Here is a 9,417-nt window from a genome sequence, read left to right as displayed (position 1 = left end):
AACTCAATAAAAAAAAAATTAAGAGTTTGCTCTCTCCTCCTCCCTTCCCAACTATTTATTACCCTTTTTTCCCAAAGTCCACTTTTTAATTTCTAGAAAGCAAAAGGAGAGAAAGAGATGTGAAAAACAGTAGGAGAGGAGGAGAAGGAGGGGAGGGAAAGAATAAAAGAAAAAGGTTTTCTAGGTGTTGACTGAATTTTTCCAGACCAATTAGAGGTTATCTTTAAATCTCCATCCTCCCCCACGACTCCCTCCACACCTTTCTAAATGGATCTTTAGATTAGCAAGAAATTAGTTAATTGGGAAAGGCCTCGTGGCCAGTTCACCCTGTTCCTAACCAGAAGCGTTTGGAGGACCTTAGACTCCACTCCCAGAAATGAAATTCTCCCCATCTCTTTAGTAACCCGTCAGTCTGGGGCAAAATTGTGGTTGCCAGTGTGTGTGTGTGTGTGTGTGTGTGTGTGTGTGACAGAGAGAGAAGCAGAGAGACAGAGAGAGACAGAGACAAGGAAGTTAACTCCCAGTCTGTGAATCAGGCTCAAATAAAGTAACTCTTTTGGGCAGACCCCAAACAAAACACTTGGGATATTTTTACCCTATTTGTGAACACCTTTGCAAATGAAGTTCACATTTTCCTAGGTATTTGGGGAGGGGAGTAAACAATGGTTTGTGTTTTTTCTAACTGACTAGCTATTTCTGCTTCTCCAAAGAAATGTAGAATGCCAGTTTCTTAACTATCCAATTCCTTAAATCATCTGGGATCCATCTATATTTATAAAACCGAGCAGAAATACTTAACAGCCTGATCAATAGCCATTGACCGTCAGTGCACCTCACACCCTAACATGCACAGCTTGATCATGTATATTTGATCATCAAAAAATTCAAAGCATCTTGCAGCTGTGTATCAAGCTTCCTATAAAATTGCCTGCCTTTTTCTGTGGTCTTGAAAAGAGTGTGAGCTTCTCTCTCTTCTGCATTCATCTATCCATCCATTTACACACACACACACACACACACACATATCCACACACATCCACACCCCTCCCTTCTGGAAAATTTATTGCTCATATATTTGATGAAGAACAAGGTAATTAACTGCTAGGCTATACATCTGGGCAGCACTTCATATCCATCACAATAATAAAACACTTTTTCCCCATTTTAGCAGAAGAAAGGCTGGTCCTGCCCACAGATTCAGAGGACCCCAGAGTCTCCGTCTGCAAAGCCTCCTTGTTATAAATCCTGCCTCCCTCTTAAGTGATGGCATGCACAATTGCACCAAGGGGCACTAAGTTTATCTGTGCAAAAGCATCATTGGAAAAGCTTAGCCTTCTCAGAGCTTCAGCATTAGCTTGTGAGGGTTTGAAATAGATATGGCTGGCTCCCCTGTCCTCAGTCTGCTTGGCAGCAAACAGGGACAAGAGTCCAAAGCGTTTGTCCTGCAAAGGGCCACAAGTAGAAGAGGTGTATTTTGGGATATCAAAGGCTGATGTCCTTGAGCATGTGACACTCAGCTCCAGTACCTCTCCCTCCACCCCCCCACACCAAAAGAGTTTTCTGATATTCAGGGGTCAGAAGGCTGGTTCTAAGTTTCTCCATAAGGTATGCTGGATCTGTCCAAACTGCTCCAAGGGTCCAGCCAAAGAATACCAGCTGGCCAGTCTGCTCCAAGCCTCCAGCAGTCATTCTAACCCCAGCCCCAAAGATCTCCCTCACTCCCCCCAACCAATGAAACAAATTACCTGCAGAACTTCCCATTTCGGGAGTCCCCTGCTCTGTATTCCAAAACGTGCCCAGGACAAATTTCTCGGGGGCCCTTCCTTCTAAAAGCAGCAGCATCTGGGCTGAGGCTCCCTCCTTTATATGGGGGGGGGGGGAGACTTCATATGATAATACGTGTAATATGATATGGAATGACAGAATGCATGACAGTTGCCCATAATACGGAGAAGTCAGTCAAAGGACAGAGGGGACATTTGGATAATTACCATCCATTGGCTAGTCAATCACGCGAACAGAGAGAAACTGCACAAAACCCACAATGGAGTTGGGAAACAAAAGAGACCCGAGCCAGACTCAGGATTAACCGGTCTAAAGCGATCTAAATGCTTTTGTATCTGAAGAACTGAGGCTCCCCGGTTGCCCCCCCCTTCCCAATCCCAGGGAACTAATTGCGGGGATCAGAGTTAAAGCTCTCTCTCTCTCTCCTTTCCCCATTCTCTTTGTAGACTGCTCACCACGCAGAAAAAAAAAAAAAATGATTTCTCTCTCTGTGTTCATTAAACTATTTTAAAGTTAAAGGGATGGGGGAGGGAGGCGATGTGGCCCCTCGGCCCAGGAGCTGGGATTTTTCAGCCTTCGAAGAGGCTGGGACAGTCTCCTTGCCCTCAATTCTTTGTTCGGGGGTAAAGTCTTCTCTTCTTGCCCCTGGAAACAAATGCTCCGTCCACCTGGGAAGCTGCCCTTTGCCTGGAAGGCTACCATGGGTTGCTGGTACCCTGCTTTGGGAGACCAGTCCCCATGGCTGGCCCCTGCGCCAGGGACACACAAGGTCCACCCCCTCCTTGAGACCTCGAATTGAGCCTACACACTCCGAACTAAGTGGGGGCAGAAAGGTGACAGAGAAGGGGGTCCAGCCTCTGAAGCGGGAGAGTGAGACCGAAGATGGTTGTGAACTGCGAGGAGAGAGAGAACTTCCTTCCAAACGGGAGAGTGGGAAGGGAAGAAAATCCTTCTCAATTGGAGCAGGGAGGGGATGTGCTTAATTGGGGGAAAGAAGTGAGAGAGGCAAAGAGTTGCGTCCTCAAAAGAGACACGGGAAGATGGTCCCGTACGATTTTAGAGACTCGGAGGTGAAGGCGAGAGAGCAAGGAAATGCCTCAAGAGATGAACGGTAAGGACGGAGGGCTCCGTCCCCGGCAGCAGGACCTCCCGGTCCCGGGACCGAGACACGGACGGGGACGGGCCACTACGTCACCCGCTGCCCTAAGGCCCTCCCGCCCCGGCGGGCCCCGGCGCGCGCCCCCCGCGCAGCCCCCAGGCCCCTGGGGCGAGTCCCCGGTGCCTCCTTACCTGGCCGAGTCCTCCGCAGCGGGTGTGGCCGGCTCTGCGGGCGGGGCGGGAGCGTCGGGCTGGGGGGGAGCGGCCGGGCGGGGGCCGGGGCTGGCACGGAGCCGGGGCGGGGGGCGAGGGCGCAGTTGGCAGCCCCGGGGCCTGGGAACCGGCCCGGCCCAGCCGGGGGAGGTGCGAGCCGGGGCGGGGGCGGGGGCGGGGGCGCGGGGCGGGGGCGGGGGCGCGGGCGCGGGGCGGGGGCTCGCTCCTGGCGGCCGGCGGGGCGCTCCAGCCTGCGGGACCGGCCGGGCGGCGGGGGGAGGCGCGGGGAGGGAGGCCCGCGCCCGGGCAGCCGCGGATCCCAGGGGCTGCTTCGTCGCCTCGGCTGACAAATCAATCAGGCCCGCCGAGCCGGGAGCCTGCCACGGTGTCCGCGGCGCTGGGGCTCCCCGGCCGGCCCCGCGCCGCCAGCTGTCGGCCGCCTCGAGTGGGCGCGGGCCGTGCGTCCCCCGCGGGGCTGCGGGCATTAGGCTGCGGGCGCGCGGGGCGGGGGCGGAGGAGGCCCCCCGCGCACCCCCGCGCACCCCCGCGCACCCCCGCGCATCCCCACGCCCCCGCCCCGCGCGCCCCCCGCGCCGCCCGCGCCCCCCGCGCACCCCCGCGCCCCCGCCCCGCGCGCCCCCCGCGCCCCCCGCGGGTCACCTCCGCCTCCGCGCCCGCCGCTGCGCCCGCTCATCGCCCGCTCTCCGCCGCGGTCCCCTCCGCGCGCTCCCCTCTCCCGGCCTCTCCCGGCCTCGTCCCCGGCTCGCTCGCTCCCTGCGCCTCTTTCTCTCTTCGGGTCCCGGTGCTCCCGCTCTTCCTTACCCCTCTCTCGGTCGCTCGCCCCATCTTCTCCCGGCTTGTCCCCGTCTACCTCCCTTCACTCTCCACCCCTTCCTCCCTTTGCAGAGGAGAACCCGCCGTCCCTCCTCTCGGCCCCTTCTTGGGAGGGCAGCCCCGGGAATGCAGCTGGAGTCGCTTCTCCGCTGAGACCTCGGACAAGTCCCTTCCTCCCAGCTGCAAGTTGTCTTATCTCGGAAAAGGCCTTAAGCCGCTCTTGATGGAGAGGTTGGGAGGGGCCCTGCTGGGGGCACAAGGGGGGCACACAGGGGGTGCCCAGGGACTCCGGTCTCCCCTCTCCGAATCCATACTTACTGAAAGGCAGCAGCCACCTTAGTAGCTGTCTGGAACCAGGGCTCCCTGGGTGGGTACCAGTGTGCCCCGTAGAACGCTTGTCACCGGCCTTGGGGGCCAAGACAAGTACCAGAAAGCCAGTTCAGCAGGGAAAGTCAAGGGCTCTCTGGGGCCCCCAAATCCCCTCCTGAGCAGCGTCTGTGCCACCTCCCTGGCTCTTCCCAGAGCTGGATCCAACATCTCAGGAATCTGCTGGTTCCTCCCTTACTGACACCAGGCAGAGGGGCAGTGCTCTCCCCTATCCTTAGACCCAAGCAGGAGAAAGCCTACCTATTCCAACCCCCTTCTTACGCACACACACTCCATGAATGGCCCTTATGCTTCAAAGAGGCTTCTTGGATGGACTGTGGCTTCAGAGTCAGACAAACATGGAACCACCCACCTAGTGCATGGCCTTGGGCTAGTCACACATGTCTAAGCTTTAGTGTCCTCATCTGTAAATGGGAACAATAACCACCTCCTTTTTAGGATTCTTCTAGGACCATCCATGGTATGTATAAAGTGCCCAGCCTATAGAAGGGTATTTATTCTGCTCAGCTTTTATTCAACAAATACTTACCAAGTATTTTTGCTGGGCACTGAGGATACAGCAATTCACCAGGCAGGCGTGGTCTCTGCCTTCGTGCAATTTGCAGTCTAGCTGGGGAGACAGACTATGAACAGCAATTCCATAATTATTTCATAACAGTTGTATAAATGCCATGGGAGAATAGAGAGTGCAGTGAGACCCAAGATCCAGGGAAACTGGCCTGGGCTGGGGGCTCAGGAAGGGCTTTCTCAAGGTGACATAGAACCTGAGACCTGAGGTCAGGAGTGAGACCAGGGTTGCAGGTGGCAGGAAATGGAGAGGAAGCTGCTAAAGGGAAACTGTTCTTGGCACAGCGACCAACATGTGCCAGGGCTGGGAGGCAGCGGGGAACCTGGCCAGTAGGAAGGCCAGTATGGCTGGACTAGAAAGAAGGGGGGCTGGAGGATGAGGCTGGAAGGGTGGGCAGGACCAGGCATGGAGGGCGAGCGGCATGTAGACCGAGGAGGAGTCTGCAGCTCAGGGCATGGGAACCCCATAAGTCCTGACTTCTTCTTTGCTAAGGTGGAAGGAAGACTGAAGCCAGACTCAGTTGCCATATAAGTCCTTAGCCTTTGGTCCTCCTTGGGGGTTGTCATCTCTTGTCCCCTCCTCTGTTCTGTCTGGGCACTGTCTGCTCCATAGTGTCATTGCCTGCCTTGGTATCTGTGTGCCCATTCAAACTGAGAGCACACATCCAGGCATAGTTCCTCTTCGGGCCCTCACAGTCAGCCCCCCCAGGAGGGTCCACATGCCAGCATGTGTTGTTTGACTGAACAATCGGTAGCTGTTGAGGGCCTGATGGGTGCCAGGCAGGCCCCGTGCGGGGCATTGCCCCTGCCGTCGCGAAGTGCTCATTTTGGGGGGAGGACACTTTGGAATACATAGGACTGGGATGACCATCAGGAAGGAGGTCCATGGGGACTCAGGGCATGGGATTGGCAACTCTTGGAGGGCAGTCCCATCCCAGGATTACTCAGACCCGGGACAGTCTAAAGGTGTGGCACAGGTGGCTGCTCAGTGACATGTGCTGAAGAGGATAAAAGAGAAGAGTGAAGCTGGAATGCAGAAGGAGGAAGGAGAAGTTGGAGTTAAGTGAGCTGGGCGAGGATGAGGCGACGTGCCTGTGAAGATCCAGTTAGTAGCAATACAGACAGGAGGAAACAGGAGGGTCTGTACACAGAGAAGGAGGTGATGTTTCCCAAGCTCCTTCTCTGGGCCAGGCAGGTACTGGGCACTTCTGTGCAGTTACCTTGGTTGACCTTCACAGCAGTCCTGCCTCTACAGCACTATGGCCCTCGCTTTTCTGAGTAAACTTTGGGGCCCAGAGAGGTTAAGTCACTGGCCTGAGGTCACATTGCTAGTAAGAGACTGAGTGTACATTTGAACCCAGGTCTGCTGCTCTTCTTCACTAAAGAAGGAGCAAAAGAGGAGGGAAAAGCAGAGGAAAGAGACAACTGAGAACAAAAGAAGAGCAGTGGCAAAGGAGTGAGCTCCATGAGTAATTTTTCCGCTTAAAAACAATTCCCATTTCCCAGCCCTGCAGAGGCTGGCGCAGTGGATCTGAGGCGAGGCCGGCCCTCTGACTCGCAGAAGCCTGCCGAGGGGCCCCAGCAAGCTGCTTCAAAGCCAGCCTCCTCAGCACAAGCGCTTTTAAACTTCACACGGAAAACTTCCCAGGGCTGACTTTTTGCACTTTGTTTCCAAATCAAGAGATGGGGAAGTCCTCTCTCGGCCCAGTGGGGAGGAGATCTCACCGAGAGACTTGCCCTGGGGTTCCCCAGCTTGGCACTGGGCTCCCCACCTCCCAGGGCAACCTCAGTGGAGTGGGGGGAACAGGCCCCCTGCCCTAGATGGCTTCTCAGGGAGAATTCAGGATGTGGGGTTGCCAGCTGGTTCCTCCTGGAGGGCTAAAGCCTCTCTTCCTGTGTCCTCCCAGGCCTAGTTTCTACGTGGGTTCTTGGTGGCACCTGCTGATGAGGTGCCACTCTCTCCCAAGGTTCGTAATACACACCTTGCTCTTCTCTGCGCAGCAGCAGCCTCAAAACCAAGCCACGCAGTCTGTCATCTTGTGATCACCATTTCGAGGGGCAGTGAGGGTCTTCCTAGCCCTCCGTTCCCTCTGATTTTTGGAATTCAGAGTTGGATTTTGGACGTACATCAAGAGGCTGGCTCCATGCATTTTAATTAAGCTGTCTTTTTTCATTTATTACTAATACACTCCTCTTAACTATGATTTATTTGTTAAACAAAGCACCATAAGCCATCACTTATTCATCTTAATTTCAACAAAATTAAAGTACTCGCTGTTAGATTGCACCTAATTGCTCTTGCAATGAAAAGAACGGAGATGTTAATCAAAATAAATTGAAGATAAACAATAAAATCATTACATCTTTGCAGCGGTAAGTGTAACTAATCAGTTTTGACTTGAAGCCACCAAACAGGAATAATGAATGTGTCACTGAAGGCACGTTCATTAAGGGAAGCTGCTGTGACCTGGGTCCTCAGGGCAGCAGACGGGCCACCCTGCCCATGTGGCCCTGAGGGTTCCTGCCTCTTGGGCTGGGCAGAGGGGCCTAGAGGAACAGAGAGAGCAGGCAGGAGGCTCAGAGAACAGGAGAGAGTCCTGGGTGAGGGACCCTGAGGCTGCCGGGCTACAGAGGGGTTCTGTCACTCTGATGAGAAAGCCATAAGTCCCAGGCCTATTTCTGGACATCCTGACTCACCAAAGATGGAGAGAGAGAGGTCAAGAAGGAGACAGGCAGATATCCAGGGGACACAGATAGCCAGACACATGCGGGGGTTCAGAGTAGGGAAGAGTCCTGCAGAAAGAGACCGGGACAAAAGACAAAGGCAAAGGGGCAGAACAAGGACAGGGATGTGGATAGTCAGACAGGGCAGACGGCCTGTGAGGAAGAGGCAGCCAGGACAGGGTGCTGGAGGAGGGATGGAGGATGGGCCCAGTGGGGAGAGGGAAACCAAAAAGAATCAGGTAGGTCCGCAGAGGTGGAGGCTTGTCGGTCTTAATTAAAAGAATCTCTCCCATGAGCACAAGAATTTTACACATTTTCATTTTGAGCCCATTGAAACTCAGGAGGTTTCAGATTAGGATTCTGGAGGTAAGAGCACCTGGGTGGCTCAGTGGTTGAGCGTCTGCCTTGGGCTCAGGTCGAGATCCTGGGGTCCTGGGATTGAGTCCTGCATCAAGCTCCCCACAGGGAGCCTGCTTCTCCCTCTGCCTGTGTCTCTGTGTCTCTCATAAGTAAATAAATAAAATCTTTTTTTTTTTTTTTAAGGGGGGGATTCTGAAGGCAAAAGCCACCCTCAGGAGTCTGTCCAGGTTAAGTCATCATCAGGGTAGGACCCCAGGACTGGGATCTTGGAACACAGAGGGGTAGGGGGCATTGAAGTGTGTGTGGGGTCTTCTGCCTGGGTTCATTCTGTAATTATAGGGATATCGTGGGCCTAAAGCATCCAGACTGGGGTCCCTTCTACATGTCACAGACTTCTATACTAGCCCTTAGGTTGCTAGCCTGGACACCAGATGCAGAGACAGACAGATGCCAGCACAGGCTGAGGCGGCCTCAACAACCCCTTCCAGGCTGGGAAGACCCAGAATGTGGGCAACTTAGGGAAATGGGAGAACCTGAGGCTATGGCTATTGTGGTAAGATTGGAGAACCAGGACAGACAATGTGAAAGACATATTTTTTCTAAAGCATTTATTTATTGATTCATAAGAGACACACAGAGAGGCAGAGACAGGCAGAGGGAGAAGCAGCCTCCATGCGGGAAGCCCTATGTGGGACTCGATCCCAGGACCCTGGGATCACAACTCAAACCAAAGGAAGAGCTCAACTGCTGAGCCACCCAGGTGCCCATGAAAGGCATATTTTTTAATACCTACTGTGTACCTTGCCCTGAACTGGGCCCAGGAAATAGAGATGAATTGCATATGCTCTTTCTATTTCAATTTCCGTATCTTCAAAGTAAGGTTAATAATTGAGCCCACATCATGCGTTGTTTTTTGTTTTGTTTTGTTTTTAATGAGGATTAAGTGTGTGAATATTTGTAAAGAGCTTAGAATTGCGGTTGGCCCTTGGAAAGGGTTTTGTGTGTATGTTAAGTAAAATTCATTCCTGCCCTCGTGGAGGATAGAGTTCAAAAGAAGAGATACATTCATTTGCAGTCAAGTTCATTCGGGCGGGGTAAGGGTCAGTAGAGTTGCACTTCAGGATGCTTCCAGGGTCCAGAGTGGAGATAAAACCTCCAGCTAAGCAGTTCTGAAGGAGAAGGAATTAGATGAAGAGTGTGGAGAAGGGGAAAAGAGTCTTCTGGGTAAAAGGGACCTTGTGAACAAGAGTACGTGGCCAAGACATGGCAGGATACATCTGGGGATGTCAAGTGACTTGGAACCGAGCTTAGGCTGGAGACCAGGGACTCACATCTTGATGCGTCTTGGCAGGAACCACGGAAGAGCGCCTGGGTGGACATTTACTGTTTGGTTGGTTGGTCTTGGCTGCTCAGCATGCACTTGCTATCTTTCGAATGGGGCTTTCTTTT

The sequence above is a fragment of the Canis aureus genome, chromosome 16 (assembly GCF_053574225.1).
Source record: "Canis aureus isolate CA01 chromosome 16, VMU_Caureus_v.1.0, whole genome shotgun sequence".
Lineage (NCBI taxonomy): Eukaryota > Metazoa > Chordata > Mammalia > Carnivora > Canidae > Canis > Canis aureus.
This window is presented reverse-complemented; position numbering follows the sequence as displayed.